The sequence below is a fragment of the Talpa occidentalis genome, unplaced genomic scaffold, assembly GCF_014898055.3.
Source record: "Talpa occidentalis isolate TD23 unplaced genomic scaffold, MPIMG_talOcc4v2.1 talOcc4.11, whole genome shotgun sequence".
Classification (NCBI taxonomy): Eukaryota; Metazoa; Chordata; class Mammalia; order Eulipotyphla; family Talpidae; genus Talpa; species Talpa occidentalis.
Genome location: NW_023601104.1, coordinates 38,039,752 through 38,045,751, shown reverse-complemented (window position 1 = coordinate 38,045,751; position 6,000 = coordinate 38,039,752).

Here is a 6,000-nt window from a genome sequence, read left to right as displayed (position 1 = left end):
GGCCTCCCCGGTGGCTCAGTGGTTGAGTGCTTGGTTGCGAAGCAGCCTTTGCAGGGCCAGTTCGATCCCCAGCTTCTCCCGGCCACTGGAGGAGGGTTCCACGTGGCGTGCAGACCTCTCCTGCCACCCGCTGCTCCCCTCAGCAGTGTACTTCAGTCCTTCTGCCTGCTCTGCTCCCCCCTCTGGCTCTGGTGAATTCTCTCACCCTCCCGTGCTTCTGACTGTACCCAGTGCTTGTATAAATAAATAAACAAATCTTTAAAAAAAATTAAAAAAAGGGAAATATCTAAAGTGTAGAATTTTAAGTTCTTCAAATAGACAACAGGTAGATCTTGTGAAATAGATTGAAAAATTCAAAGTATTCAGTTTTTATCTATAGGTTATGCCTATCTCCAATAGCAGGAATAGGGTTAGTATAATTCAAGGAGTATCAACATTCATTAATCAACCTGTAGAAAACCATGGGATTTTTCCTTAAAATCTACATTAATGATACTTCTTTGTGAAAGATTTATCTAAGCAGTCTCCTCTGCTTTGATTATGTTCTATCAGGACCTGAAATTCATTCAGCAACATAAAACAGCTCTGGTGTAGCATCTCAATAAATATCTCTTGGCTTTTCTCCAAACAAGTTAGAAAGTGTTTTTAAATCATTGACTCCTCCCCTCAATTATTTCCCTTAATCTCTTGTCCAGAGGCAAATGAATACACTTTTTTAAGCATAACTTCCCACTCAAATACTAACAAGAAGCAGTGGGGAAGAAATTGGAGAATGTGATAACAGAGGTGACATGTACTAAAGAACAGTAGATGATAGTCCTGGGTTTGTTATCCATTAACTCAATAAGTCAAAAAATAAAACTTGATATTTTCCTTGGTTACTTCAGTCTTAAGGACTAATATTCATGTTTTAAGTTATTACTGTGTGTATAAAAGTTGTGAAATATAAGCTCCTTAAGGGCAAGATCCATCCCTTACTTAATTAATTCTTGCAACTGCAGTCCTTAGTACAATGGTTCATATGTAGTAAGCATTCAAAAATACTTTTCAATGGACATATAGAGGAAAATTTTTCCACTAAAATAACCACAGCATTTGTTGTTCATGATATATTTAAGCATCGTTTTTGTCATTAGGAATATATTCCTAAGTATTTCAAATTATATATAAATTTGCCTTCCTTTTTACAGAATTATAAATAAATGGATTAAATTTCACTTGTAAGACTTGATAATGAAAGTCCTAAAATAAAAATATAGCACATATGCAGTGTTTATTTCTTAATTGGGAACAAAACATAGCAGAATGGCAGAATAAAAAATAATACACTTAGCACCTTTGAATGCCCACTCAATGTTATTACATGTATTACTTTAAATGCTTTCTATTATTATCCCTAAATTATTAATAGGTAAATGTGATCAGGAAATAGGAATTGAATTTCCTCCAGGTAACAGTTTTGTTTTTTCATTCATGTTAGGATTTAAAGATCTACTTGATTTCCAAGAGTATGTATTTATTAAATGATAGTATATCTAATCACATATTATATTACATCTGATACTATACTATACATTGATAAGTATTTTCTTCAAAGGAAAGTGAAAGGGTAATTTATACAAGAATAAAATACCAGAATATCTCTTTCAATCAAATAAAAATATGTTGGAAATGGCATAATTTGCAATCTAATTTGATGATGTTGTAAAGTCTAGAAATGATAAAATCTTCTTGGTCATACCTGACCACAGGTAGTACTAAAGATTAACAGTGAAACATTTGCTCTCCATCTTGAGTGATAGCCTTAATTCACTCTCTTGAGTACACCTATTCATTCTGTGCATTGTTGTGATTCTATATTTAGCAACTTTTTTACTATCCAGAATGTTGAGTATCTTTTTTCTCACAGTTCATAGGGATTTCCCAACATTTTGAAAGTAGAAAGAATAAGAATGACAAATGGACCAGTTTGCACTCCCACCTGCAATGTAGGAGAATTCCTTTTCACCACATCCTCGACAACATTTGTTGTTGCTATTTTTTTTTTTTTTGATATGTTCTATTCTTTCTGGTGTAAGGTGGTATCTCAACGTGGTTTTGGTTTGCATTTCCCTGATTATAAGGGATGTTGAACATTTTTTCATCTGCCTGTTGGCCATTTGCATTTTGCCTTTGGAGAAACATCTTTAAGTTCTTCTGCCCATTTCTCGACTGGAAAATTTGTTTTTGTTGAATCATGTGAGTTCTTTGTATATTTTTGTGATCAGTCCCTTATCATTTGTATGGAGTGCAAAAAATTTTTTCCCAATCACTGGGGTGTCTCTTTGTCTTGGTTAAAGTCTCTTTTGTTGTACAGAAACGTTTCAGTTTGCTGTAATTCCAGGTGTTTATCTTTTCCTTGACTTTCTTTGCTTTGGGTGATGAGTCTTTAAAGATGTTACTAAGGTGTATGCCTGTAGTGTTTTACCTATATTATCTTCTATGGAGGAATTATGCTCAGTGAAATAAGTTAGAAGGAAAAAGAAAAATATTGGATGGTTTCACTTATGAGATGACTACAGAGGAACCAAATAAGACCACAGTGTAAAAAAAAAAAAAAAAAAACAATAACAGTACAAAACACAACAAAACAAAACCAGACAATTATAAACCAGAGACATCCTGCAGGGGAGGAGGAAGGAGAGTGACCAGAGGGAGGGAAGGAGGAGCACAGGGGACTGTGGTAATGGTGCATGGGTTCATTGGTGAAGGAAATTTGATGGGGACTACACCTGGTGTGGGGGGAAGCAAATGTTGTTAAAAAATGAACAATTATGTAAAAAATAATTACAAAAATAAAGAGCATAAGATTCTACAGTGCTCCCCCAAAAAGAATAAGAAATGCAGTTTATATTGTCTTGTAATATAATTTGCCTTAACAAAACCCAAGTGTGGTATGTGCTCTCTACTCAAAACATTTTACTCACATTCTGCCTTGCTATCTAAACTTAGTATTGACATATTTCTCAGACAGGCAAATTCTCCTTCAATTTCATTTGATTATTAAGACTTACTTCACAGATGTATTAAACTATAGTTGTACACATTCTTTGGTCAAACTCAAATGATCAATAGTCAGTCTTAGTTTTCAACATTAAAGAAAGTATTGTGCACTCTGGTGGAGGTATTTCTTACTTAAGAACCAGAAATTTCAACCCAGTATTCTTAAATTAATGGTGGTTTTAAGCAAAAATTTTGTGATTGGGACATCAGGTGTAACAGTAAAGGAATCTATCACCCCTTCGACATTCTTATTCCAAATTTAGATAATGAAGCTGTCCTAACCCATGAAAGTTATAATGAATTTGCTAGTGTGTCTTTCTACCATCCTATTAAACCATGTATCTGTTAAAATCAGTGACTTTCGGGCCTCCCCGGTGGCGCAGCGGTTGAGCGCTGGGTTGCGAAGCTGCCCGCGGCCTCTGCGGCAACGGTTCGATCCCCGTCTGCTCCCCGGCCACCGGAGGAGGGTCCCACATGGTGCACAGACCTCTCCTGCCGCCCGCTGCTCCCCTCAGCAGTGTATTTCGGTCCTTCTGCCTGCTCAGCTCCCCGCTCTGGCTCTGGTGAATTCTCTCACCCTCCCGCGCTTCTGACTGTACCCAGTGCATGTATAAACAAAACAAACAAACAAATAAATAAATAAACATGCCTCTATTAAAAAAAATAAATAAAATCAGTGACTTTCATGGTCATAAGTCCATTTCTGATAAAATTCCAATTTAACTGTAAATTTCAATTTAACTGTAAAATATATTCCTCAATCAGAAGAGGTAAATTTGTGATGAATGTAAGTGAATAAAACATTTCTGAAATCTATCGATGGTTGTGTAAACTGAAATATTATGGTTAGGAAAAAATGCATATCCAGAATATAAGTTACGCAATGAGGCAAAAATTTTAATTTCTCCTAGATGGAAAGGTCTCTGCAAAATTAACTTGCCTCTAGGTGGCTGATTAATTTACACAGTAAACTGTCCATTGGTCATAAGGACTGACATGAGTCACTTTATACTGTTAAGTATACCAGTGCCCATGTAGCTACAGGTGTGTATTGAAGAAAACAAGGCAATCAAGCAGTAGCAGTTGTTGAAGAAAGTGGGTCATAAATTAATGCAATGCCCTTATGCCTCTGGACCTGCTAAGCCTGATCTCTTATTTACCATTTCTACTTGATTATACAATGCCATTTCTTGGGTCTCAATTTTATAGTTAGAAGAATGAGATATGGGCCTCCCTGGTGGTGCAGGGTTTAAAGCCTCAGCACTATCAAGTTATCTCCAGCCACTGCAGCATGAGTTTGATTCCCAGCCAGGGAGCTAGCCCACATGGTGCAGCAGACCTCTTCTGTCTCGCCTGTTCCCCTCAGCAGTGTATTTTAGTACATCAACCTGTTCTGCTCCGCACTCTGTCTCTGGTGAATCCTCAGGTGAATGCTTCTCTCTGGTCTATACCTCAGATCTTGCATGCATAAATAAATTAAAAAATCTTAAAAAAAATGAGAAAGCATCCTTTTTGTGATAGATACTTAGGGAATACAATCACTTGATGATCAAGGTTAGGTATTCGATGCCTGAGAGAGCCTAGTAATATGCTAAATATTAGACCTCCAGAAACATTATTGAGGGGTTCATAGCCAACTATCTGTTTTAGATATGTCAAAGACATACAAAATACTTATTTTCTCTGATGATTGGGTCCAGTCAGAATTACTGAATCAATGTAGTTGATCAATATGATGATTGTGGAATATCAATATAATCAAAATTTCAATTCCCAGCCAGCCAGGGAGATACCCACTTGGTGCGGCAGACCTCTCCTGTCGCACCTGCTGCTCCCCTCAGCAGTGTCCGCCTGTCGGTTGTCTGCCTGTTGTGCTCCCCACTCTGTTTCTGGTGAATTCTCTCACCCTCCTGCACCTCTGGCCTGTACCCCAGTTCTGGTATAAATAAATTTTTAAAAATATATATTAAAATAATAAAATAAAAATGAGCAAAATCTTTGAATAGACATTTATCTCCAGAAGTATAAAAGTTACCAGGCAAGAAGTACATGAAAAGATAATCAATATCATTGGTCACTAGAGGAATGCAAATCAAAACGATGAGATACTGCTTCACACCAGCAGGATCAGTTACAATAAAATAAAATAATAAGTGTTGCTAAGAACAGGAAAAAGTTAAAATGCTCATACAATACTGGTGGAAAAGTAAAATAATTGCAGCTTCTGTGAAAAACAGCTTGACAGTTTCCCAAATTTGAAACATAAAATTTCCTTGTTACTAATTCAACTCAAGAGAATTAAAAAACAGGGATTCCAACAAAAATCTGTTCATAAATGTTTGTAGAAGCACTGCCCACAATAGCCAAAGGTAGACATGATACAAATGTCCATCTCAGATGATAGAATAAACTGTGGTATATTCATACATGAAATATTACCTAGCCACAAATATCAATGATAGTCTAATGTATGTTACCATATGGATAAATCTTGAAAACATAATATTAAGTGAAATATGTAATTCCATTTCTATGAAATGTCAAGATCATTCAAATCTATACAAACAGTAAGTGAATGTGTGGTTACTAGGAAATAGGATAAGGAAAATGTACATGTTCACAGGTACAGGATTTCGTTGGAGTGATGAAAATGTTTTTAAAAAGTAGAAAAGATAGGTGGGAAATATATTTCCAAATGTTATAGAGCCAGGAATACAAATTCACACATCATATGTTAATTTTCTCAATTTAATATATTTGTCATTACATAAAGGAAAAACTACGGTTAAGTGTGTCAGAAATATGCAAAGATTTAAATTGCTTTCCATTATCAGCCATAAAGTGCTTTTGAAAATTCACTATTCAGTAAGAGTTCACTGACTGCCTACTGAAAGTACTCAATATATACAAAATACTTTTTTAAGTTTTGGTATGAAAATCATATCAACTGCCTTTAGG